We start from the raw sequence: 27,822 nt of genomic DNA, 5'->3' as shown, positions 1-27,822 counted from the left end.
GTAATTTATTTGGATTTCAGCAAAGCCTTTGATACAGTTCCTCATAGGAGGCTGTTGAACAAACTTGAAGGGCTAAAGTTAGGACCCAAAGTGGTGAACTGGGTCAGAAACTGGCTGTCGGACAGACGCCAGAGGGTGGTGGTTAATGGAAGTCGCTCGAAGGAAGGAAAGGTGACTAGTGGAGTCCCTCAGGGTTCGGTGCTGGGGCCAATCCTGTTCAATATGTATGTAAGTGACATTGCTGAAGGGTTAGAAGGAAAAGTGTGCCTTTTTGCAGATGATACCAAGATTTGTAACAGAGTAGACACCGAAGAGGGAGTGGAAAATATGAAAAAGGATCTGCAAAAGTTAGAGGAATGGTCTAATGCCTGGCAACTAAAATTCAATGCAAAGAAATGCAGAGTAATGCATTTGGGGATTAATAATAGGAAGGAACCGTATATGCTGGGAGGAGAGAAGCTGATATGCACGGACGGGGAGAGGGACCTCGGGGTGATAGTGTCCGAAGATCTAAAGGCGAAAAAACAGTGTGACAAGGCAGTGGCTGCTGCCAGAAGGATTCTGGGCTGTATAAAGAGAGGCGTAGTCAGTAGAAGAAAGAAGGTGTTGATGCCCCTGTACAGGTCATTGGTGAGGCCCCACTTGGAGTATTGTGTTCAGTTTTGGAGACCGTATCTGGCGAAAGACGTAAGAAGACTTGAGGCGGTCCAGAGGAGGGCGACGAAAATGATAGGAGGCTTGCACCAGAAGACATATGAGGAGAGACTGGAAGCCCTGAATATGTATACCCTAGAGGAAAGGAGAGACAGGGGAGATATGATTCAGACGTTCAAATACTTAAAGGGTATTAACGTAGAACAAAATCTTTTCCAGAGAAAGGAAAATGGTAAAACCAGAGGACATAATTTGAGGTTGAGGGGTGGTAGATTCAGGGGCAATGTTAGGAAATTCTACTTTACGGAGAGGGTGGTGGATGCCTGGAATGCGCTCCCGGGAGAGGTGGTGGAGAGTAAAACTGTGACTGAGTTCAAAGAAGCGTAGGATGAACACAGAAGATTTAGAATCAGAAAATAATATTAAAGATTGAACTAGGCCAGTTACTGGGCAGACTTGTACGGTCTGTGTCTGTGTATGGCCGTTTGGAGGAGGATGGGCAGGGGAGGGCTTCAATGGCTGGGAGGGTGTAGATGGGCTGGAGTAAGTCTTAACAGAGATTTCGGCAGTTGGAACCCAAGCACAGTACCGGGTAAAGCTTTGGATTCTCGCCCAGAAATAGCTAAGAAGAAAAAAAAAAAAAAAAAATTTTTTAAATTGAATCAGGTTGGGCAGACTGGATGGACCATTCGGGTCTTTATCTGCCGTCATCTACTATGTTACTATGTTACTATGTTACGTTATCCAGCAGCGGTTACTCTGTGCCGGTTGCCATTTCCAACACAACGCGTCATTTTAAAAAAAAAGGTAGGTGGGAGATGGGGCACGATAATTGACATCCCCCTCAACATCCCCAATATTCCCCCGACATCCCGGATCTCCCCCGACATCCCCCTGACATCTCCACACACACACAGAAGGACAGGGGGCCAAACAGACGGGACATCGGCACACTGACAGAAATAGAGACACACACACTGAAAGACAGGTAGGTGGCAGTGAAAAACACACATAGAAGGGGGCTAGGGAGAGAGATAGAAAGGAAAAAAAACAGACAGCGGACAAGGAGAGAAAGACATGCATTAAAAAAAACAGACAGACAGCGGCCAAGGAGAGACAGAAAGAAAGACAGACAGAAAGCGGCCAAGGAGAGAGAGACAGAAAGAAAGACAGACAGTGGCCAAGGAGAGAGAGAGAGAGAAAGAAAGACAGACACACAAATCTTTTCTAGCACCCGTTAATGTAGTGAATGCAATAATTCATTAAGTGCTATAATTGATATTTTTTAAAAAATTTTCAGTACATTTTATAATTTTGTATAAATAAAGTGATTGTGATTGGTGCCACCAAGATAAGTGGTTTCTATGTTTCATGAATTTTTTGATCGTACAGTCAGTTCCAATGATAAATTACGAAATCTTTATCTATTTATGATTAAACGGATATTTTTGCACAGAATTGCCATTTTGCACAGAACTTTATGTACGACCTCATACAACTTTATTATGAACTTTGACAATCACAATCACTTTATTTATACGAAATTATAAAATTTACTGAAATTTTTTTTTAAAAAATCAATTATAGCACTTAATGAATTATTGCATTCATATAAAAAGGATGGAGGCGGACCAATGATTGAAACCATAACATTGCATTTGTCAATAGTTTTTGGCTGTTACGAGAAGCAGCAAAACGGTCTGAGGTTTTGCCTTCTTCCATTTATGATCTATCAGTTCAATTGAATTGACAAAGTTAATTTTGGTTTCATTCCACTTTTTTGTGTATTTGATATTTGGTTGTGGAATTACTGCTTTTTTGTTTTGTTAATTAGACTTAGATATGCAACAGGTCACTGCTTTGCAAACTTGCTGGTTCTCATCCAGCTGCAGTGCTGCAAGCAGTCGCAAGGTCTGGGGCAGAGGCTGAAGTGGACTCACTCATTTTCCTTTCAATTTCTTGATTGCTTATAAACCGCCTTCAAGCCCAAAAGCTATGGAAGATTCCCCTAGCCTGCTGATTGCCAATCTGAGGGTAGCAGAATTCCCAGGTGAATTCATAATTAACAATGCCAATTCTTATATCTCCTCCTGTGCCAAACGTGTTCTGCTATTGATCTGGAGATCTGCCAATTATTTTGCAGCAGAGGTGGGTAATGTGGACTTTGAGAAGAGAAGGCATTGCAGCAAAAGTTTTAACCGATCACAGCTAGAATCGGGATCTGTCAATATGAATTTTCATTAGCAATTACTTCCCCAAATCATTTGAATCCATTCTGTGCAGGAAGAGCACCTAAGTAGGTCTCCTTCAAAGCCCTGTAAATCGTAGATAAAGCCCACCACTAGATGTCACTGTTGCACAAGAACTGTATAAATTCGCCCTTTCTCCTCCCCATTTGATGCTGAGCATCTCCAAGCCTGACTAACACAGGGAATAGAAAATCTGAGCTGGAAATTTACACCCAGGTCACCTCCAAAAGGCAGAGCAAAGTACAATAAGGAAATGCTAGTCTGATGCTATGCAGTTGGCACCTGTGAAATTGCAATAAATATTCACCCCACTTTCTCGAAATCCTTGAGGTATTTCACAGTATGGATTATGTTCTGTTAATCTGAGGCCTTATGTGCAATACTAGGGTCCTTTTACTAACGTCTTAAAACACCCTTAGGGCCAGATTCTTTAAACGGTGTCCCAATTGTAGGTGGCAGTAGGTGTCCTACCGCTGTCTAACCAGCCAATTGGGATGCACATTTTCCTTCATTTTTTCCGGATTTGTTTCATTAGAAATTTGCCCCCTTTGTGGTCTAATATTTCCTTTTTTTGAGAATTTATATCTGCTGTCCATATTTTGCACTATGAGCCTTTGAGCGTCGGGAGCTACGAGGGGCATTCAGCACAGCTCCCAGCGCTAAAAACCGCTATCGCGGTTTAGTAAAAGGGGAGGGGGTATATTTGCCTATTTTTGTATAGTTGTTACTGAGGTGACATTGCATATTTTAAAGTTATCTGCCTTGACCTCTGATAAAAACCCCGAATACAAATGATAATTAGCATTTTCTCTGCATACAGTGTGCTTTGTGTTTTTTTTTAATTTTATTGTTGGAGCATGGGCACTCCTGTTCTAGACATTTTGGCAGCCATCAGCCTTCTGCTCAAGGTACAACCCTTGTCCTTGCTTAGTATGTATACGTGGCAGGAGGGAGAGGGAGGAAATGAGAAACAGGGCCTCAGAACCAAACCCAGGCCTGGATCCACACACATGCCTCGATCCGCACACAGGACCTAGGTCAGTGTGCCGACCTGGCCTGCATTCAGAACCGCCTGCGTGTTGACCCTGCCTGTGTTCTGATGCCCTGGATCAGAACTTATCAGATCTCCATCCCTACAAGCCATGACATCCAAGTAGGCGATTTTTGAAAGAAAAAAAAAATTATTTGGGATGTCCGGTTCAAAAATGGCTGTTTCTCTGCCTCTGGATGTCTTGCGGGAAACATCCAAAGCTGGATTTAGATGTCCTATTGAAAATGGCCCTCCATGTGAGCACTTACCGGTTTAGGAGATGGTACGGATTCCCACTTAACTGTGCTCTAACCATTTAGGGATTGGGTCTTGTATACTGCCTTTTTTGAAATTATTCAACCACACTCAAAGTAGTTTACATACAGGTACTTCATGCATTTTCCCCATCTGTCCTAGTGGTCTCACAGTGTAGGATTCAGTGACATGCCCAGGATCACAAGGAGTAGTGTGGGATTTGAACCCACAACCTCACGGTGTTAAGGCTATAGCTTTAACCACTGCACCACTCTAGAAATCAAAATGTAGTAAAAGTGATCCAAGTCTAGGACAATACAGCCATTGTGACATCACTGATGAGGTTGGCTCTTATTGGTGGAATAAGGCATTATGATGTCACAATACCAGCTCTGGTTATGAGGCTGAAACTCTTCACACTATTTATTTATTCAGTTTTCTATACTGTTCTCCCAGGGGAGCTCAGAATGGTTTACATTAATTTATTTTCCCTGTCTGTTCCAGTGGGCTCACACTCTATCTAATGTACCTGGGGCAGAGTAGGATTCAGTGATTTGGAGCAGAATGTGATTTGAACCCACATCCTGAGGATGCTGAGACTGTAGCGCCGACCACTTGTCACACTCTCCTCCATTTAAGGCACAGTAATGTAGATATGCTATCTAGTTAGTGCAGGAATGGCCACTCTCTACCCCTGACACGACCCCTTATAAAAATAATGAAAGCAGTTATCATCTGCACATGCCAAAATAAATATGGTACAGTGGTGCCTCACACAACGAACTTAATTCGTTCCAGGAGCAAGTTTGTTATGCGAAAAGTTCGTTATGTGAAACGCGTTTTCCCATAACAATACATGTTAAAAAAAATAATTCGTTCTGCAGCATAAAATATGCTAAGATGACATAAAAAAAGATAAATTTGTCAAAATGGTGAAAATGGTGGTCTTGCTGAGGCCAAACTCTTTGACGAGGTCACACTGTTTTACCCCACATTCACTCCTTCTAATTATTTCCCGTTTCATTTCAACAGAAATCACCTTCCTGCTTTTTTTAGAAGCCATGATATATAAAAAATATTGAGTTTATCTTAAAAGGACGACTGTATACAGTGAGAGAGGGCAGTTAAGCGCAGTGACTAACGACTGCCTGCAGTGCCTGCGCGGAAGGATGCAATACATCGGCAGCTCGGGCGACTTCGTTGTGTGAAACGAAGTTCGTTGTGTGAAACAAAGTTCGTTGTGTGAAACGAAGTTCGTTGTGTGAAACGAAGTTCGTTGTGTGAATCAAGACATGAAGTTCGTTGTGTGCAGCGTTCGTTGTGCGAGGCGTTTGTTATGTGAGGCACCACTGTACGTTTTAGTGTGTCTCATATTTGGGTACATTAAAAACTCCTTTTATATTGTCACAGTAGCGATTCCCATGAAGGGGAGAGTGTGGCGCAGTAGTTAAAGCTACAACCTCAGCACCCTGGGGTTGTGGGTTCAAACCCATGCTGCTCCTTGTGACCCTGGGCAGGTCACTTAATCCCCCCATTTCCCCAGGTACATTAGAAAGATTGTGAGCTCACTGGGACAGACAGGGAAAAATGCTTGAGTACCTGAATAAATTCATGTAAACTGCTCTGAGCTCCCCTAGGGTAACGGTATATAAAAATGAATAAATAGTGTGAAGAGTTTCAGCCTCTGATAAACAGAGCTGGTATTGTGACATCATAATGCCTCATTCCACCAATAAGAGCCAACCTCATCAGTGATGTCACAATGGCTTGATTATCCTATACTTGGCTCACATTTAATACATTTTGATTTCTAGAGTGGTGCAGTGGTTAAAACTATAGCCTCAACATCCTGAGGTTGTGGGTTCAAATCCCTCACTGCTCCTTGTGACCCTGGGTAAGTCACTTAATCCCCCCATTGCCCCAGGTACATTAGATAGATTGTGAGCCCACTGGGACAGAGAAGGAAAAATGCTTGAGTACCTGAATAAATTCATGTAAACCGTTTTGAGCTCTCCTCAGAGAACAGTATAGAAAAACTGAATAAACAAATAGTGTGAAGAGTTTCAGCCTCTGATACCGAGGGCTGGTATTGTGATGTCATAATGCTTCATTCCACCAGTAAGAGCCAACCTCATCAGTGATGTCACAATGGCTTGATTGACCTATACTTAGCTTACTTTTTCTACATTTTGATTTCTATAGTGCTGCAGTGGTTAAAGCTACAGCCTCAGCACCCTGAGGTTGTAGGTTCAAACCTGTGCTGCTCCTTGTGACCCTGGGCAAGTCACTTAATCCCCCATTGCCCCAGGTACATTAGATAGATTGTGAGTCCACCTGAATAAATTAATGTAAACCATTCTGAGCTCTCCTGGAAGAACAGTAAAGAAAATTGAATAAATAATATAAATGCGACAGCCTCGACTCAAGCCCATTCAGTTTCTAGGGGCTTCATTGCATTTGCCGCACCATGAATCACACCATGGCTTTGCAAAAGTGGCCCCTAGTGGGCTTGAGTTGAGATGGGACACGATGATGTCACACGCGTGTCTACATTCACATGACATCATCGCATTGCATCCACAAAAGTGCAGATGCGGTACCGAGCTGGAAGCTTTTCGAAACCCAAAGTGCTGAAAGCCATCCAGACACCCGGACATGGCCTTTAAAAAGAGGGCATGCCCGGGTAAATCTGGACGTGCCGCAGTTTTACTAAAGGACCTCCAATATTTTTACTGCTAATTGCTTATTGCAGGAGTAGGGAACTCCGGTCCTCGAGAGCCGTATTCCAGTCGGGTTTTCAAGATTTCCCCAATGAATATGCATGAGATCTGTTTGCATGCACTTCTTTCATTGTATGCTAATAGATCTCATGCATATTCATTGGGGAAATCTTGAAACCTGGCTGGAATAAGGCTCTCGAGGACCAGAGTTCCCTACCCCTGGCTTATTGCCTAGGTCAGGGGTGTCCAATGTCGGTCCTCGAGGGCCGCAGTCCAGTCGGATTTTCAGGATTTCCCCAATGAATATACATGAGGTCTATTTGCATGCACTGCTTTCATTGTATGCTAATAGATCCATGCATATTCATTGGGGAAATCCTGAAAACCCGACTGGATTGCGGCCCTTGAGGACCGACATTGGACACCCCTGGCCTAGGTCTAGGTCTCTAGGATATACTTGCAGTACATCAGGGGTGTCAAAGTCCTTCCTCGAGGGCCAATCCAGTCGGGTTTTCAAGATTTCCCCAATGAATATGCATGAGATCTATGTGCATGCACTGCTTTCAATGCATATTCATTGGGGAAATCCTGAAAACCCGACTGGATTGCGGCCCTTGAGGACCGACATTGGACACCCCTGGCCTAGGTCTAGGTCTCTAGGATATACTTGCAGTACATCAGGGGTGTCAAAGTCCTTCCTCGAGGGCCAATCCAGTCGGGTTTTCAGGATTTCCCCAATGAATATGCATGAGATCTATGTGCATGCACTGCTTTCAATGCATATTCATTGGAGAAATCCTGAAAACTCGACTGGATTGCGGCCCTCGAGGTGGGACTTTGACACCCCTGCAGTACATGCATTGAGTGGATTTCTTTAAAAAGGGCGTGAAATAAAATGATAAATAACGGAATTTTTGCACAAAAACCGCGAAAGGAGCTGCTCCAGGGCTGCAAGAACGCAACGGGACGCCACCGGGGCTCCAGACCTGCCCGTTGCGCCTGCGCCGTAGCGCGGGTCTCCCCAGCATTGACCACGCCCACCTCCCGGAGGGGCGGGGCTTATGCAAACGCGGCGGGCGGGGCTTTGTGACTGCCTCGCGCTCTGCCCGGGTCGCTGCACATTTGTGTCTGCTGCTGTCTACGGTGAGCCGCGGGTGCAGACAACGGGCGGAACCGAGGGGGTGTTGGGGGGGCGGGGAGAGAGCAGGACTGTACGGCCGGGGGGGACCCGCTGAGCGAGGAGGAAGAGTCCAGGTAAGCGGGGAAAGACGGAGATCGGTTAAATGAGCAGATGGGCTTCCTAGGGGCAGTAGAGGTTAAGGGAGGGGTTAAGCTCGCGATGGCACCGCTCCAAAGATCGAGCCTGGCATGCATGCTTTTCTCTCTGTTGCACGGTCCGAAAAGATCTGCAGGAGCCGGTATTTCCCTTTTGTCCGAAAGGGTTAATGCAAAGGTGTTTTTGAGTTGCATCGTTATAGCTCCGATCAAGAGCAAAGGTGCGTTAAAAACGCTTGGAACGCGAAAGTTAGCGCGCCCTGAGCTCTGTTAGCAGCAGCTAAAGCCCCTGCTGTGCTCTTAAATGTTGTGAGTTCTACGTGTAGCAACGCGTGTATCTCATCTCAAGGAGCTTTGCCAGTTCATCAATTCCTATCCACGTCCACACAGATGAGATCCCCCTTTCCTAACCTATTAACCCCTTATTGTTACTGTCCTATCATTTGATGGGTCTCAAAGTCCCTCCTTGAGGGCCGCAATCCAGTCGGGTTTTCAGGATTTTCCCAATGAATATGCATTGAAAGCAGTGCATGCACATAGATCTCATGCATATTCATTGCGGAAATCCTGAAAACCCGACTGGATTGTGGCCCTCAAGGAGGGACTTTGAGATCCCAAGTTTATACAGTTAAGACAGGGGTGTCAAAGTCCCTCCTCAAGGGCTGCAATCTAGTCAGGTTTTCAGGATTTCCCCAATGAATATGCATGAGATCTGTTTGCATGCACTGCTTTCAATGCATATTCATTGGGGAAATCCTGAAAACCTGACTGGATTGCGGCCCTCGAGGAGGGACTTTTATGATCCCTTTTGCCCCAGTATGTCTGTTTGGTTATTTTTTTTAATGTAATACCCCCTTTGCTTTTTTATTTATCAAATGTACCTCGCTTAGAAGTATGATAAGCGGTTTAGCAAATAATAAACTTGGAAAATGATACCAGAAAAGATTGAATGCTTTATCTACTTAACGGCCCAGCAGCAAAAAAAATTTCATCTGCAAGTCTTTCTTCATCGGGGCGGGTTAGAGATGTAATTAGGTTTTTTGCAACACTCTTCCATGGTATATGTATCTCCTTCATTTGCATGCCATTAAAATTACATTCATGGCCCAGTCTTAAACATACTTTTCGTTCATTAGCCCTTAATGGCGAGGGACATCCATGCATAAGAGAGCCTAACAAAAGAAGCTTTGCTTTTCAAAACTGGCTATTCTGTGTGGCCAGACAAACCAGGATAATTTATTGGAAAAGAATGTTGGGGGGTTTTAAGGTCCGCAAGTTGCATTAAACTAAGAAAAGCTAACGAGGTTAAGGTCGTTTACAGTAAGATCAATCTGGATGTCGCTGGATGACATAGTCATGGATTTTGCTTTCTGCCTTGTTTATAAGCAAATAATCATATTTAACCTCTCTTTAGATCAGAGGTGTCCAACCTTTTGGCTTCCCTGGGCCGCACTGGCCGAAAAAAATGTTTCTGGGGCCCCGCAAACGCTGCAGCAAGACAGAGGAGGGAGCTGGCAAGACGGTAAAGACCCAGGGACAGCAGAGGAAAACACTGCATCGCCCTCGACCGGGGATGCACAAAATACTTCATTGGGCCGCAGGCGGCCCTCGGGCCACAGGTTGGACACCCCTGCTTTAAGATAGTGGCAGACAGCTTTTTTTTTTTTTTTTTAATATACATTTTGGACTTTTGACAAATTAGATTTTTTAAAACCCAGTTTAAATATGGGATACTGGCAACCTTCAGTTATCCATTAAAGAGCCAGCAGTCGGGTTAATGTGTAAAGGAGAAAGGTGTGCTCTTATTTGTGGACCTTGGTGATAATTCACATTTTATTGCGAGGAAATAGATCTACGGTGTTTTGCAGTGGGTAGACGTGACAGACTTAAAATGTACATTGCATCAACAAAGCACTTTTAAAATGCGCTCGCTTCATTGTTTTCATTTTGTTTAAGATATAGATTTTGATAGATATCCAAATACTGATCAGTGCATTTAGGAAAGTCTTTTTTTTTGGGGGGGGGAGAGAAGCTGGAATTAGGAGTTTGAGTGTTGATGGGGTTCAGGCTTCTCCTCGGAGATGAGGTCTGCCAGCAGAGGGCGCTGGAAAAAAATACCGAATCGAATGCTTCCATTTCCCTTGTGCATTGTTTCTGACATGCCTAAACATATTAATTTTGACAGTATAACTATACCACAAAGTGGGCTTTGTGTACCTAGCACCGTCGCTATTTAGTTCTGTCTTGGCTCCTAAAGAATTCCTATAGTTTTGATCTGCATAAATATTTCAGAATGTGCCCCAAAGAGATTCCGGGTGTGCCACGAGAGATTCCAGAATTTTACTTTGCTTTCAAACATTTCCTTCATAAGTACGCACGAGAATAGATTGCATGTGCGTCGCAAACGCAAGAATCTGTCAATGCTATGAGCGTCTGTGTGCGTAGGGATACAACCGCCCAGACAAGCCTCGTTCTCTGACATGGTTGGTTCTTGAAAACTAAAGGCAAGTGATTTTACTTTTATTGTTTTATTCAGTAGTTATCCTAACTTGAGCAACAAAGCAATCAAGGCTTTGTTGCCATTTGGAATGGACCTCATCATTTTTGCGAATTTGGATTTTCAGCTCTGACAGAAACTAAATTGAAAAAAAAAAAGAGAACGACTGCAGCTGGTGGATGATGAAATGCGTATTTGCTTAGAACTTAAGAACATAATGTCCTTACTGGGTCAGACCAATGGTCCTTCAAGCCCAGTAGCCCGTTCTCACAGTGGCCAGTCCAGGTCACTAATACCTGGCCAAAACCCAAGGAGTAGCAACATTCCACACAGAATCTCAAAGAATAGCAAGATTCTAGAACAGAGGTGGGCAACTCCGGTCCTCGAGGGCCGTAATCCAGTCGGGTTTTCAGGATTTCCCCAATGAATATGCTTGAGATCTACTTGCATACACTGCTTTCAATGCCTGAAAACCCGACTGGATTCCAGCCCTTGAGGACCGGAGTTGCCCACCCATGTTCTAGAATCCCAAAGAGTAGCAACATTCCATGGTACCGATCCAGTGGCTTCCCCCATGTCTTTCTTAATAACAGACTATGGACTTTTCCTCCAGGAATTTGTCCAAACCTTTCTTAAAACCAGCTGCGCTATCCGCTCTTACCACGTCCTCTGGCAACGCGTTCCAGAGCTTAACTATTCTCTGAATGAAAAAACGCAAGCACGTTCATCGCATTGATTAGCAATTGTATTCTATCTACTTTTAACCCCCCCTCCTTTTACTAAACCGCGATAAAGGTTATTAGTGCAGGGAGCCGCGCTGAATGCTCCGCGCTGCCCCCGATGCAGTGGTTGGATCCACAGCCTCAGCACCCTCGTGTAGGCCAGCAATAGAAAAAAAAAACGTTCCTTCTAGGCTGCTTGAGTCACAGCGGTCACGAATCCGGTTCAGTGAGTTTGCATTCATTCTGAAAGTACGAGGTCCACGGAGGAATGTAAAACTGTGTGCAAATAAAAAGATGAAGCTGGTTCAAGCCCCAAATGTACTATCTAAGACAGGGGTGTCAAAGTCCCTCCTCGAGGGCCACAGTCCAGTCGGGTTTTCAGGATTTCCCCAATGAATATGCTTGAGATCTATTAGCATACAATGAAAGCAGTGCATGCAAATCTCATGCATGTTCATTGGGGAAATCCTGAAAACCCAACTGGATTGCGGCACTCAAGGAGGGACTTACACCCCTGGTTTAATTCTAGAACAGACATGGGCAACTCCGGTCATCGAGGGCCGGAATCCAGTCGGGTTTTCAGGATTTCCCCAATGAATATGCATGAAATCTATTTGCATGCACTGCTTTCATTGTATGCTAATAGAGCTCATGAATATTCATTAGGGAAATCCTGAAACCCCGACTGGATTGCAGCCCTCAAAGAGGGACTTTGACACCCCTGTTATAAGCGGTAAGATCAGTTTCTGAAGATACTGAGAAAGGTAAATAGGACGCAAGTCCCATATGGCTGTTTTCCTATGTTTTTTACAAGATGTGTCATGGTTACTTGGCTCCTCCCTCTCAGAGTTTGTTATCAGAGTTTAATTCTGATAGAGGTTAAGTGAATACATCCAGGTCAAAAATGTGCATTGAATCTGTAGTGAAAATGGAATTTGTTTCCAGCATTGGGCTGTTAACTGTGGTGCATCATTGACTTCGGGATCGTTTCACCTTAAGGTCCATTGCTTTGTGCAAACATGCTTTTAGTCAAGAGGTATTTTAGTTACTTTGTCTGGTCTGATTCCCTCCCCAACCTGGTGGAAATAGTTTTGCAGCTTTTCAATGGAAGAGAGAGAGGAAGGTTGCACATTTGTGAGGAAGAAGAATCCACAATCCGATCAGCGCTGCTTCCTGTCCCTGGCAAAATAGTGGCTTGTTTGTACAGCTTTGTCCTGTCTTAGGGTCTGCAGCTGAAATTTTAATTCCTAGATGTATATATATATTTGGATCTTAGGTTTGACCGCCCATTTTCAGGGGGGAGGGGGGGTCTGTTTATTTGTCCCGTGTTTGTGTAAAGGCGAGCAGCTGTGTCTGACAACATATGGCACCAGACATGTTTTTCAGACAGAGAAGAGATGGAGCTGTCACAGCTGCTTCATCAGAGCAAAGGATGGACGAAGAGCTCGTCAGGCACAAAATATGTGTTGAAAGGAAAACCTGGAAACTAGGAATAACACAATGAAAGTCTGTCAATATTCCTCAATCTAGCTTTTATTTTACCTTAATTTGCCACGTCTGAACTGCTCAGAAGCCCTTAAATGCCCTTTTTTTTGGGGGGGGGGGTTGGAGGTTAGAAAAAAGGCCTCAAATTTAAAAAAATAGTATGTTTGAAGTTGCTAGTGAATGGGAGATTATAAATATTTCATACTACAGAAAGTAAAAGAGCCCAGAATCCTCAAAGGGTATTCCAAACCTGCAGCTACCCAGGTCATGCATTTTTGCAAAACTTGATCTCCAAAAATGGACCTGGGAACTTGCCTGACCTGATGCTTTCAGGAGACAGTAGTTGCAATGCAGGAAAATCTGTCTTGTGAGTCACAGTTGATTTTTTTTAAGACATCTGAAGGTTCCACTCAGGGTGGCAGGAAAGCCCTATTCTGAGGACTGAAATACTTGGTATCCGAGCAGTGCCATGACTGCTGAAGTCATCTGTAGCACACTGCCTGCCTCCAGAAGGAAAAACGGTGAAGCAAGAGAAAGCACAAGGGTTGTTTTGCTTCTGAAGAGAGCTTGAAAATATGTTTCCTTTGATTAGCAAGCCCGACGTTCCTCAATGTCTTTTCTCATGAATGATTACGTGGCTTTGAAGCCAAAGAAAGCCAAGATGCAGTGGAGCAGAGTGAAATATTGCAGGGTCATGTTTGTGCTTTGATGGAAGATAAGAACCATGACATCGAGGCTGTGAGATCATGTAGCTGGATCTACAGCACAAAGCTGGAGAGACAAAAGTTTTTCGGTGGTTTCTGAATTTCTCCATACAGAGCACGCTTTCGGTCTTTTGACTAAACCGGTCTGGGTCAAGATAAAATACAGTAAAACCTGGAGATGTTTATTGCTTTCAGCACTGCTTCTCACTGTCAGGAGCTGCCTTGTGGGAATCCCTAGTGAACTGAGGATCACCAGATAGCTCCAAGTAAGCCAGGGCAAGCTGAGATAATTTGGGGTTATGCCCCACTGAATCTCTAGATTTCGTGGCCTACTATTCTTGAAACAATTGGGAAGTGTAAGCCCACAGATGTAATGGGACTAAAGCAGGGGGTGGGCAAACGTTTTGACTCGTGGGCCACAATGGGTTCTTAAATTTGACAGAGGGGCCGGACCAAGAGCATCTTTCTATCCTTCCCTCCCTCCTATCCCTTGTGCAACAGAATCCTTGAGCACCCGCCCCTTCTGCGCAGCCAAACCCCCGCTGACCCTCCATCCTTCCCTCCCATCCGAACACCGCCAACCACGAGCCCTACATACCTCCCTCCGGAGCAGCGTCGGGCCGGCAGCACTTTAAACAAGCTGCTTCGGGGCCTTCCATGAGCCACGTCACTGATGACATCATCAGTGGTGCAGCAGAGGGAATTCCCAAACGAGAGAAGGCCGTGAAGCAGCCTGTTTAGAGTGCTGCTGCTCTGGAGGGATGTATGTAGGGCTCACGGATTAAAAAACTAAACGGGCCGGATATGGCTCGCGGGTCGTAGTTTGCCCATGTCTGGACTAAAGCCAGGACTTGTTCCCGTACCCCTGACAGAGAGCTATAGAATCGCCATGGTTTGAGAGCCACATCGATAAAAAGCAAACAAAAAGAGAGTTAGGAATAAGACCCAAAGATTATCGATAGTGCAAAGGACCAGCCAAGTTTGCTCAAAGTATGCCTTGTTCTGTTTTGAAACCCGAAGGGTGGTACCTGTGGGTTTTAAAGAACAGGATACCTGACCTAGCTTTGAAGAAAAATGAAAGGCAGATGAGGACCATTTGGCCTATCCAGTCTGCCCTTCCATGCCGTCTACCAACCCTTCCTTGCCTTTAGAGGTCCAACGTACTTGTTCACTATATAATTTTTGCTCTTTCATTTGGAGTGGAGTCGGAAACTCTTCCTGCTTCAACATGTCGACAGTCGGGCTGTCCGCGATGCAGTCTTTAACAAACAGCTGCTTGGGTGGAAGAAGGTGGAGATTCGCTCTTCCCAGAAATCTGCTTTCCAGATGTGAAAGTTTTTGCCTTCCCTTTATAACAATAACAAAATGAATTAAAAAAAAAAAATACAGTAACTATTTCAAACGTTACTCAATCTTGTTTAGGGTAATCTGCAAGAATGATGTCGTGCGTGGCTAGACGGGGTGAAGAGAGACTTAAGCTGGAGTGTTATGTCTAATTTTTTTTTTACTTTAATGAACTGAAACTCCTAGAGTCTTTGCGCTGGAAAATAGCGTAGTCATTCGTTAACTCGTCTAAATAGATGCCATGAGATTAGGTTATCCCAGGCAGACTTCCATTTGGAAGGAAGACGTTTCAGATCCTGCTTTTTTATGAGAGCTTTGTGCAAAACCCCCCCCAAAAAACCCCGACTTTCTTCCCAGGCTTCCCAGAATGTTGAAGCTACACAGACGCAATCTCCAACACCCTGTTTTCCTCCCGTGGCATTGCGTTCCCAGAGGAAGTGAAGGCTTACTCAGATCACTGTGGTGTCGAAATACATCGCTTGGACATGAGGAGAACATTCTCCAGCCTTAAGTTAATTGAGGGAACAATGTGCCAAGCTTTTGTATCCAGGTCCCAGAACTCAAAACAAATCTTCAGAATAAAACATTTTAGGCCGCTGGCTAAACTGCGCTCCGTGTACAGCTGATAGCATGGCCTGAGCATCCGATGGTTTCATCCTCAACAATATCCTCGCTCTCTTTTCTAGATGAGGTCCACTATGCTTAAAATGGGGGAAGGGACAGAAGCGTCCAAGGTGGGTCCAGTCTTTAAGTGGTTCGCCTTTTATGTTGTATAGCGGAGACAAGTGTTTCCTGCACATTAACCTTTTCCAGTCACAGGGCTGTGAAAATTAGCATGGGATTTGGGGGAATGTGTAATTTTTATTTTATTTTTTTTCATGGGTAAAAACTTTTTGAGGCCACTTTCCTGTTTCCTTTTTGTCCTCTCGGTATGACACTCTGTTCGCTGTTCTCAGTGGCATGGATTGCTATACACAGGATGCATCTGGCCATTACAGTCTGCACGCCAGTAAGTGTCTATCTGTATGGGTGTGTGGTAGAGCACTACTGCTGCCCAGTGGATCCACAGGTGACGAGAGTGGTACCACCTTCAGGTCTGGTTTTGCTGTAACATAGTAGATGACGGCAGATAAAGACCCGAATGGTCCATCCAGTCTGCCCAACCTGATTCAATTTCTATTTTTTCTTCTTAGCTATTTCTGGGCAAGAATCCAAAGCTCTACCTGGTACTGTGCTTGGGTTCCAACTGCCGAAATCTCAGTCAAAACCTACTCCAGCCCATCTACATCCTCCCAGCCATTGAAGCCCTCTCCAGCCCATCCTCCCCCAAACGGCCATATACAGACACAGACCGTGCAAGTCTGCCCAGTACTGGCCTTAGTTCAATATTTACTATTATTTTCTGATTCTAGATCCTCTGTGTTCATCTCACGGTTCTTTGAACTCAGTCACTGTTTTAAGCTGTGTAGAGGCATCTGTAAAAAAATAAGCACATCCTTCCTGAAAGGACATATCTGTAACATGGCTGGGATAGACTACCCTCTATCAAAAACTTGAGCAGCCCCAAGACATGGAGCTACAGTTCCTCTGCATTTGGATCAGGAGATGGAAGCTGCTTGTCCTACAAAGTGCACACAACAATACACTCAATAAATATGCCAAAAATCCTATAATAGTAACAACAAAGAGGCACAACCAGTCACAACAGGGTTTGGATGGGGGACGCTCAGAATGAGTGATAGTACTAGCCTGAAGCAACTCCACTGAAGAAGTAAAGGGCGCTCTCAGTGTGAACCATCAGCAATGGGAGCAAAAGCTCCGATGCTTCACTTCCGGGCTGAGGCGGGAAGCCTCCACCACCACACCATCATTGAGCCCCCTATGTGTATGTAATAATGAAAACACCTACAATAAGGCCCTAAATAAATAATATAATCCAAACAAACCCGTGAGCAATTTAAACTCAAACGGTGGAGATACAAACTGAGCGACCCCCACACAAACCCTGCCAGCCGAAACCCGCCAAGCTAACTACAAAGCAATATCAAGTCCTAATTAAACTAAATCAAAATTATACTTATCAAACCAAACTGCCACAATGAAAGCGCCAGGAGCCGAAGTTCAACCAAGCTGGTTTCGGGGAGGAGCCCTTCTTCAGGAACCAAGCCCCCGACCACAAACCAAAAAACAAAAAATGAAAAAAACGCCGAAAACGAAGCGGGACGGCTGGAGGGAGGGGTGACCGGGCGGGAGAGCACCCGCGCTTAAAAGGCGGACCAGGAATTACGTCACACACAACCCAACCAATCATACAGGACGCACTACGCGTCCTAAATCACTCATACAGGGGCGGGACAAAGAAAAAAGCCCCAAAACTGAAAAGAGAAAAATTCCTGGTCCGCCTTTTAAGCGCGGGTGCTCTCCCGCCCGGTCACCCCTCCCTCCAGCCGTCCCGCTTCGTTTTCGGCGTTTTTTTCATTTTTTGTTTTTTGGTTTGTGGTCGGGGGCTTGGTTCCTGAAGAAGGGCTCCTCCCCGAAACCAGCTTGGTTGAACTTCGGCTCCTGGCGCTTTCATTGTGGCAGTTTGGTTTGATAAGTATAATTTTGATTTAGTTTAATTAGGACTTGATATTGCTTTGTAGTTAGCTTGGCGGGTTTCGGCTGGCAGGGTTTGTGTGGGGGTCGCTCAGTTTGTATCTCCACCGTTTGAGTTTAAATTGCTCACGGGTTTGTTTGGATTATATTATTTATTTAGGGCCTTATTGTAGGTGTTTTCATTATTACATACACATAGGGGGCTCAATGATGGTGTGGTGGTGGAGGCTTCCCGCCTCAGCCCGGAAGTGAAGCATCGGAGCTTTTGCTCCCATTGCTGATGGTTCACACTGAGAGCGCCCTTTACTTCTTCAGTGGAGTTGCTTCAGGCTAGTACTATCACTCATTCTGAGCGTCCCCCTGTCCTACAAAGTGGACAAGTGTAGATCTTTCATTTCATAATCATATTAGCGAAATAGTTAAATCATGCTTTTACAGATTACGGCTCCTACGTTCAATTTCTACCTTTTTAGATTCTAAATCACTCAATATATTAGTTCATTCTCTTATTATCTCTAAATTAGATTATTGCAATTCTCTTCTAATCAACATAACCCAGAAAGAAAAGAGACGACTCCAAATCATCCAAAACACATCAGTTAAATTAATTCACAATGCAAAAAAATTTGACCATGTTACCCCTTTACTTATTAAATCACATTGGCTCCCCATATCTCACCGAATTACTTTCAAAATTTTATTTTTGGTATACAAAACATTGAGCTTCAACGAACCCCAATTTATAGCAAAAATGATTGTCCCATATAACTCTTCTCGTTCTTTAAGATCTTCCTCATCACAACTGCTCTCAATTAGAGAATGACACGGTGGCGGTTTACCCGCGGTCACCGCATTTAAGCCGCGGGTCACCGCGGAAAACGGGGAAGAAAACTAGCAGTCGCTGCGGCGACGGGGACAAGGCCATTCACCGACCGCGGAAACGGTGAAAAGGTTTGTCCCCGCGGGCCAATGTACCCCCTTCTAGGAACCGCTATTTACCTGTGTTTCACCGTGCTCCTCATTTGTCAGATCAACCCTTCCTGCCAATCGCAGCAGAAGGGTACCCAACCCCTCCTGCCGGTCCTCCCAATGGCCTCCCCTAAGATCGCCGGCAGGAGGGTACCCAACCCCTCCTGCTGGACCCCCCCCCAATGAACCCTCCCACCCCGGAACCCCCTTAGTCTTACTTTCCAAGTTGGACCGGACAGCTCCTCGCTCGTCTGGCCAGCAGGCCTGCCTCCGTCCAAATGAGGCGGGCCCGCCCCTCCCCTCCCCTGCCTAACCCACAGGATCCTAGGGCCTGATTGGCCCAAGCACCTAAGGCCCCTCCTATAGCGGGAGTGGCTTTAGGTGCCTAGACCAATCAGGCCCTAGGATCCTGTGGGTTGGGCAGGGTAGGGGCGGGCCCGCCTCATTTGGACGGAGGCAAGCCTGCTGGCCATACGTGTGAGGAGCCGTCCGGTCCAACTTGGAAAGTAAGACTAAGGGGGTTCCGGGGTGGGAGGGTTCGTTGGGGGGGGGGTCCAGCAGGAGGGGTTGGGTACCCTCCTGCCGGCGATCTTAGGGGAGGCCATTGGGAGGACCGGCAGGAGGGGTTGGGTACCCTTCTGCTGCGATTGTCGGGAGGGCCGTTGGGGGGGTCTACAGGAGGGGTTGGGTGCCCTCCTGCCGTGATCGCTGGGGGGAGGGGAGACTTGCAGCCGTAGCCGCGGTCACTATGCTTTTTTTTTTATATATTATTTTTTATTTTCAAAATTTTACAGAAAGTGTACAACATATTAAAATATAATTGATGAATATACAATAACACTTTTATATCTAATACATTATGTTCTAAATATATTTTTTTATCCCCTCTCCCTCCCCCCACCCTTCTATTACTTCTCATTCATACAATACATATTGTATAATATATTATAACATATTATGTAGAAATTATTTTCATTACCCCCCCCTCTATGTGTGTCATAATAAAGATATTTAAAAGGGAGATCTTTGCCGCGATTAGGTACAGCGGCCGCGTCTACTTACCATATAGGCTAACATTGTAAGCATTTAAAGTACATGTCGTGTTTGTTTTTGCATTGCTAGCCCCAGGGGTGGTGGAAGATTAGTGATTGAAAAACTGTATGAAAAATAACTATTTTAAATTTAGTGATCAAAATGTGTCAGTTTTGAGAATTTATATTAATTAATTTTTTCTCTGTGTGTTTTGTTTTTGTATAGTTATTAACTAATATTTAACTAAGTTTTAAAGTTTTAAAGAATGTTTCCTTTATACGTAAATAAAGAAAAGTGAATGGGATTGCAGTGGCGGTGACGGGGCGGTGAATGGGGTGGCAGTGGCGGTGACGGGGCGGTGAAGAGGATGGTGAGACGGGGACGGGGCGGTGACGGGGATGGTGAGACGGGGACGGGGCGGTGACGGGGATGGTGGGACGGGGCGGTGACGGGGACCAATTTTTTCACCGTGTCATTCTCTACTCTCAATCCCTTCGCTGAGAATCATAGGCACAAGACGTAATGATATGTTCTCCGTGAAAGCCCCTACACTGTGGAACTCTCTTCCAAATTTTATTAAAAACGAAACAGACCTCGTCTCTTTTAAGAAAATTTTAAAAACATATTTATTTCAAGATGCATTTGATTCATGAAACGTAACATTTCAGGTTCTCGCATTCTTCTTATCCTATTTTAACCCATTATTACCCAATGTGCTTTCCTTTTGATGTTAAACTCTAATATATAACAAAATTGTAACTTTCCCCCTCCTCCCCACCCCTTCCAGTCTGTCCAATTTTGTCTGTCTCTTATTTAGCTTTTGTAAATTAAATGTATTACCACATTCTGATGGTTTTTAAATTGTACATCGCTTAGATATTGTTATAAGCGATTCATCAAATGAATATTAAACTTGAAACAAGGACTAGGGTGGAACAAGGTTTTTTGTTACACTATGTGAAAGATGAGGTTCAGGGACTTCTCTAGGAGCATTCATAGGCATCTTCCACTAGAGCATCTTTCAAGAGAATTGCTACATCTCGGGTGAATATCTCCCTTGTTGCAAGATTTGCTAGGGACACTGTAAAGAATAGGGCAGCTAATAATAGCGCTGGTGCTGGTCCTTTTCTAGGAGGAGGGAGATCCCATGTTCTGTGGGCTTTATTGAATAGAAGAAGGTGAGAGGAGAACCCTTTGGTCTTCAGTGTGTGTTTGGAGGGAAGGACCCATGGTCTGTAGCGTGTGGAAGGTTGGGGGCAATGAGGTATCATCTTCTGCATTCAGTGCGTGAATATTGGAACCACCCCCAAAAAATTGTGACAGCTTTCTTTGTCGTCGTCTTTTGGATCTCGGGCTGGGATCTAGCAGCGTGAGCCTTAATTTGCAACTGCCCAGGAATATTTTAATCTCCCTTGGCTCTCCCGCTAATTCAATCTAGTAACGGTTCTTAGCTTGGGGCCGGGCACCTGAGCTGCTTCATGAACTCTACCACTTAGACATAATGATAGGCGGTATATCAATTTAAAATAAACTTGAAACTTGAAGATACTCAGTAGATGACGGCAGATAAAATCCTGTATGTTCCATCCAGTCTGCTCGACAGGACGGCCAGAGTTGTGCTTGCTACTCTGTGCAGGTTACACTTCTCTAACGCATTAAGGTTATTTAAGTTTTGTCTTGATTCTTTTTCTACATAAGGATTTTCTGTGTTTATCCCATGAATTCTGTCACTGTCACAAGTGGGAGGGTATTCCAGGCATCCGACACCCCTTCTGTGAAAAAAGCATTTCCTGATGTAGATCAATCTGTAACCTCAGTTCATGTTCTCTCTTTCTAGAAGTTCCCCATCTCTGGAAAAGATTTGTTTGTATATTAATACCTAAGAACATAGCCGCTTTAGCCTTTCCTCATAGGGAAGTCATCATTTTTGTCGCCCTTCTCTAATTCCGTATCTGTCTTGTCCCATAGGGTAAACAAATTCAGGTGTTCTACTTGGATATCTTTTGATGCAAACTTCCAATTTCTTCCCTAGATCCAGGTACTAGGTATCACCATTGCATGATGGTTAACAAGTTCAAATTATTTGATATACAGTGTTCCCCCAGTCATTCATGGTCAACAGTTCGCAGGCCCGGTCATTTGTGGTATTTTCCGACTGTGAACCACCGACTAGGAGAGGACAGCGGGAGAGGCAGGAGAGAGCAGCCGGAGCGCCAGCGAGTGAAGGAAATCACTTGCTGTATGCTCCGACCGCCTCTTCCTGCACTAAAGTCGGGCCTTACCAATCAGGAGCTGGGTGTCAAAGTTGGATCTGGAGATGGAGAATTGATAGGTAGCTGAAAATTTAAAAAGGAGAAGGATGAGAAAGGGAAAGGAGAAAAGTTTAAAGGGAAAAATCAATATGTTGGAGACAGGGACTGGAGCAAGAGAGAAGAGGAGAAAAAAAATGGACAGCGAGCAGACATTGGAAAGAGAATTAGAAGATAGGCAAAATCAGAAAGAGAAACTGGGACTAAAAGCAAAATGACCAGACAACAAAAGGTAGAAAAAATAATTTTATTTTCTATTTTGTGATTACAATATGTCAGATTTGAAATGTGTATCCTGCCAGAGCTGGGGTTAGACAGCAAGAATGCCTTTAAATCCTAGAACGGTGGATTCAGAATGCTCTCCCGGAGGAGGTTGCTGTGGAATCCACCATTCTAGGATTTAAAGGCAAGCTAGATGCACATTTCCTTGCAAGGCGCATAGAGGGATGTGGGTGACTAAGGTTACGCCAGGGTACACCTGGCTGGGCCTCCGCGTGTGCGGATCGCCGGACTTGATGGACCTACGGTCTAATCAGGAGATGGCAGTTCTTATGTTATGTTATGTTATGTTAGGACCTAAAAGAGAGGAAAAGTCTTTTTTGTTTATTTTGTAGCTGGCGTGGGATTGGAGAGATTGCATCCCTATACTTCTACTAAGACTAACCTGCTCCTTTGCTGGTGCGGGTTTTGGCGGGGGCGATTGATCCAACGCTCACTGAATTCTTGTGAGTGTCGGAGCAGGTGCTGGGACCCACGCTGTGTGTCGGCAAAGGGGGTATCTTAATTTTAAAAATCCGGCCCACGGCTTAGCCTGTGTGTTAGATTTTGGTCCCTTATGTGATTTGAGTTTGACACCCCTGCTCTAAACAGAAGAGCTGAACTGAGAATCTCACTTAGGTCCCTCTGTGTAGCAGTGCACAGTAACGGCCGACAGGCCCAAACCCTTATCACTTGTAAGACAGTCATGGATGGAGAGCAGCGCTGGCAGCTGGGCCTGCTTTACCTCACTGCTCAAAAATGCTTTCTTTTTCAGAGAATGGAAACAGTTTGTGGTTTTCTGCTCCAGAGAGGATTATGTGCCTCAGCCTGGGTGGGGTGGGGCTGATGAGCAGACCATGATCTCTGCCTCTTCACAGGCTGTGGGCCTTCATACAGAACTCTCAATTTATCAGAGGCCCTGTGGAAAATTTATATAGGAGGCCATCAGCAGACTATGATCTCTGCCTCTTCACAGGCTATGGGCCTTCGTACAGAACTCTCAATTTATCAGAGGCCCTGTGGAAAATTTATATAGGAGGCCATCAGCAGACCATGATCTCTGCCTCTTCACAGGCTGTGGGCCTTCGTACAGAACTCTCAATTTATCAGAGGCCCTGTGGAAAATTTATATAGGAGGCCATCAGCAGACCATGATCTCTGCCTCTTCACAGGCTGTGGGCCTTCGTACAGAACTCTCAATTTATCAGAGGCCCTGTGGAAAATTTATATAGGAGGCCATCAGCAGACCATGATCTCTGCCTCTTCACAGGCTGTGGGCCTTCGTACAGAACTCTCAATTTATCAGAGGCCCTGTGGAAAATTTATATAGGAGGCCATCAGCAGACCATGATCTCTGCCTCTTCACAGGCTGTGGGCCTTCGTACAGAACTCTCAATTTATCAGAGGCCCTGTGGAAAATTTACATAGGAGGCCATCAGAAGTAGAGAGGAAACTTTGAGCGGCCTGTGTATGGTACTGGTATTAATTCACCCCCTCCTTTACAAAGCCACACTAGTGTTTTTAGCGCCGGCCATGGCGGTAACAACTAGGACGCTCGTAGGAATTCTATGAGCACCAGAGCTGTTACCACGGCGGCCAGCGTGGCTTTTAAAGGAGGGGGGGGGGGTCAGGGTTTATTCCCAGTATACTGACTTGTAATTATTGCTTATATATTCTTTCAGGATTCATGGAAATAAGAACGCATTTTTGCTATGGTAAATTAGTTCCTGAAGTGTATGTCAGAAAGAACGCCGAAATGCTTCAGTCATTAATTGCGGTGGGAATCCTTTAACCAATATCACATCTTCAAAACCAGCATTAATTCAAAGTTCCTGTGGCTATTTGTGACGTCTGGCTGAATAAATTAGAGCTGTGGTTCCCAGCCCGGTCCAGGAGGACCCCCAGGCCAGTCGGGTTTTTAGGATAGCCCTAATGAATATGCATGAGAGAGATCTGCATATAATGGAGGTGCCAGGCATGCAGATCTGCTCCATGTATATTCATTAGGGCTATATTGAAAACCTGCCTGGCCTGGGGATCCTCCAGGACAGGGTTGGGAACCACTGAGTTAGACAGGTGCTCTTGACCTTACAATTTAGGGCTGTTAGATGTTCTGCTGAACTGATACCATGAACAGTGCCCAAGAGAGGTTCAGCTTTCCCTGTATCTTAGGTCCGCTTTGGCATGGGTGATACTGAACTGGGATGGGAAGTCCATATCCACCCCCACCCTCCTTTTTTTAAATTGTACTCTCTGGTAGAGTTTAAAAAAAAGTCCTCAATAATTTGCCGGATTTGGTTTCACAGCTGTGAGCAAGATAATATTTTTGCAAGCTGTGGCTTTGTGATATACCGGACAGTTGACTGATGTCTGGGAAGTTACAACCTGGGAGTGACACTTGTTTCCTCTTGGCTGGAATACCATTGCTGAGCTTTCTGTGGGAAATCATCTTGTGATCCAGTGTGCCAGGTTTTGATCCAGACTATATAGGCCCTGTTTTCCGATCCGAGATTCCATTCTCTGCTCTAGGATGCTGGGCTCTGATCATGTTAATATAAGAATTACAATTACTACACAAAACAACGACATGTAATATCCTTAGAAATTTAAACTTTTAAAGTAAGGAAAAATGAAAGATCAGAACATCAAACGTAGAACACCTTTTCTGGGGGTCTGATGAGCGTCGGCATCGGGCGCATTAACCCAGCGTTTGGTTCATCCCGCAGCGCCAGCCGTGCTTACCAAACATGGCCCATTGGGCACTCGCATTCCACGCCCAGCTCTAAGCCAGTGAGCCGGCCTTCTTCCCCATTTAAAATTTTGCGAATGGGTTGAGATCGTTTCAGCCCAAAGACCTCTAATGATTCGCTTTATCGGATAAAACTGCATGCGGACTGAGCGCCAGCTATCCCGAGGTAAACTTCGGAGGGGAACCAGCTACTAAACGGTTCGATTAGTCTTTCGCCCCGGTACCCAGGTCAGATGACCGATTTGCACGTCGGGACCGCTCCGGACTTCCACCAGATTTTTTTACTCTGGCTTCGCCCTGCCCAGGCATAGCTCACCATCTTTCGGGTCCTATCGCGCGTGCTCATTCTCCACCTCCGAATTTGTACCAAAACAACGAAAATGCAGTGTGTCCTCTAAAATTTCAGTCATGGAATTCCACAGCCACAGAATGCATCTTAGCGAGAAGCACGGTATAATCTTTTTTTTTTTTTTTTTTGACAGATCTCTGATCTGGAACTGAACTTTCTCCTAGCAGTGATGTTATTCTGTGTCATGTGATATTGTGGTTTTTTGCCATCATCCTCACCCCCATACCTGCTGTAACAGAATCCAGCACCGAATTATCTGTGACCTCAGGGGAGGGGATTTGCTTTTTAGGACTTTTTTTTTTAATTAATTCCACATGTCTCTAGCAAAAATGGTTCTTTTATTGCTCTAATCTGATTCTACTCAGGAACTGTTAAAACAACTGTCTGCTTCTGGCGTAAGCAGAGCACAGGTGGGGACAGGAGGTTTTCTGTAGCAATATCTTTAATTACAATCTCTTTTTTTTTTAAACTCCGTTGGGTTTTTCCAGATTGTCTAATATTTTCAGATGATGGATTTTGTGGTGGTATTTCTCAGTTGTTCTAGCTAACGGCCTCTGGGCTTGCTGTTTGACTGTTCAAATATCTGGATTCTTCAGAGCCCTGTCACCGCAGGCATTCACTGTGAACCATCAGCACCTTCGCACACTTTAATCCCAGCACCTCCCACGATAAACTGCAGCAGCAGGATAAACACCAGGTTCAAAAAATATTAGAATGACAGTTCTGGGGTAATGATTGAAGATGTCCCCGTAAACCTGCAAGTTCCGGAAAGTGGACTGGTTTAACGGTGACGGGGGTGGGGGGGATCTCTGCTTGATTCTGTAAGCCTACTACTGTCGAGCAGAAGCTGTTTGATCACGTGAGCCTTTGACGCGACTCGGTTCTGATTTGCGCCTTGTGATCGGCCAACTAGGGAACAGCCATCACTTCAAAAGCTGCCGATTGTGTTCCTAATGTCCTGGTAGCTGGTGGCAGATGACGATTGCATTGATGCAACCTATTTTTGGATGCAGCTTGCCTTTGTGTTTTTGGAATGTACAGGCTTAAGAAACGAGTTAAGTTTTTAAAGCTTAAGTCAGATTTGTATGGAACTCAGAACGTCTAGATTTTAAAGGGATCGAAACCCTCCCCCTTAATTTAACAGTCGGCCAATCAAATCCTGTCCTGAATTACAACAGCGATGTCCATTCTATCTCCACATAGAAGTGAGTTATATTGAACATCTGTTTAGCCGCTGGCAATAATAAGCATAATTCTGTGTAATTACCAATGATAAAAGATGGAAGAAAGTAACTTTTTTCCCCTTTTTCTTACAACTGAAGGCCCTTTTGATTATTATATATTTGTTCAAGGATTGCTGTTCTGTGAGAGATTCTTTTGCATTGTAAACGCTAATGATTCATGCCCAGTATAGACAGGGTGTGGCTCTTCCATGACTCCAAACATCTGCATCGATCCAGGAGTGAGGTTATTTTTTCCCTCAAGGCTTTGGAAACTGAAGAGAAAAGGGCCTTGGTTTGCCTTTCACGGGTACAGGTCCTAGCTGCAGAGCTCCGAGGCCTTCTGTCCTGAGGGCATCTGGCTTCTGCTGGTGTCTAGAGAGTGCCGGGGTGAGATTAATAGACTTACGGGCCTCAAACAAGCGCTGCTCCCTTTTGTGGGACAATGGTGATTAAAGCTTACCAAAGGCCTGGAGTGTGTCATACTTTCCCATAACTCATAGCCTTTTACTTGAAGTTGTTCCTGATTAATAGGGTGGCATACTGCCTGGTAAAGCTCAGATAGAGCAACCTGTATCTCTCATACAATTATCCTGCTTCCTTAAGTCATTGCTGCAATTCATGAACAATCAACGTTTTAAGGGTTTGTTGCACGGGTCTTGCACGGTTCCCTGCACATACTGGAATACTGCTAAGAGGATGGAATGCAAGCTTTTAGTTTGCGAACAACAGGAGTAGAGAATGACCCCATCCATGCAAGCTCTGTCCTCATCTGTATAAGCCTTGACCGCATGATTTTAAAGTGTTCAAGGCTTGTGCAGATGAGGACAGAGCTTATGCATTTGGTGGAATGAGGCATTATGACATCACAATCTGAGCTCTAGAATGTTGCTACTTATAATTTTAAAGTGTTTGAGGCTTGTGTGGATGAGGACGGAGCTTAGGCATTGGTGGAATGAGGCATTATGACATCACAATCTCAGCTCTAGAATGTTGCTACTTAGGATTTTAAAGCATTTGAGGCTTGTGCAGATGAGGACGGAGCTTAGGCATTGGTGGAATGAGGCATTATGACATCACAATCTCAGCTCTAGAATGTTGCTACTTAGGATTTTAAAGTGTTTGAGGCTTGTGTAGATGAGGGCGGAGCTTAGGCATTGGTGGAATGAGGCATTATGACATCACAATCTCAGCTCTAGAATGTTGCTACTCTTTGGGTTTCTGCCAAGTATTTGTGACTTGGGTTGGCCACTGTTGGAAACAGGATATTGGGTTTGATATACCCAGTATGGCAACTCTTATGTTATCACTGATAGTACTTTAAGAACAGAGACATTTGACGCCAACATCCATCTGTATGATGGGAGTCGCATCAAAACTCATCCAACGTGGCCTAGTAAGAATTT

At 44.7% G+C, this 27,822-nt stretch overlaps 1 protein-coding gene across 3 annotated transcripts in view; it reads left to right on the top strand.

Moving 5' to 3' along the window:
* The first annotated feature begins 7,943 nt into the window (after positions 1-7,943).
* Positions 7,944-27,822, top strand: part of FHL3 (four and a half LIM domains 3) — a 51,324-nt gene continuing 31,445 nt past the window's right edge. For 2 of the 3 annotated variants that reach the window (XM_033956139.1, XM_033956136.1), the window contains exon 1: positions 8,035-8,162. The gene's annotated coding sequence lies outside the window, so the exon portion shown is untranslated. Of the gene's footprint in view, positions 8,163-27,822 lie in introns of all 3 variants that reach the window. The other variant, XM_033956138.1, reaches the window with a different exon arrangement.

The sequence above is a fragment of the Geotrypetes seraphini genome, chromosome 8 (assembly GCF_902459505.1).
Source record: "Geotrypetes seraphini chromosome 8, aGeoSer1.1, whole genome shotgun sequence".
NCBI classification, from domain to species: Eukaryota; Metazoa; Chordata; class Amphibia; order Gymnophiona; family Dermophiidae; genus Geotrypetes; species Geotrypetes seraphini.
Note: the sequence above shows the minus strand (reverse complement) of the source record. Positions and strands in the feature narration are given on the sequence as shown.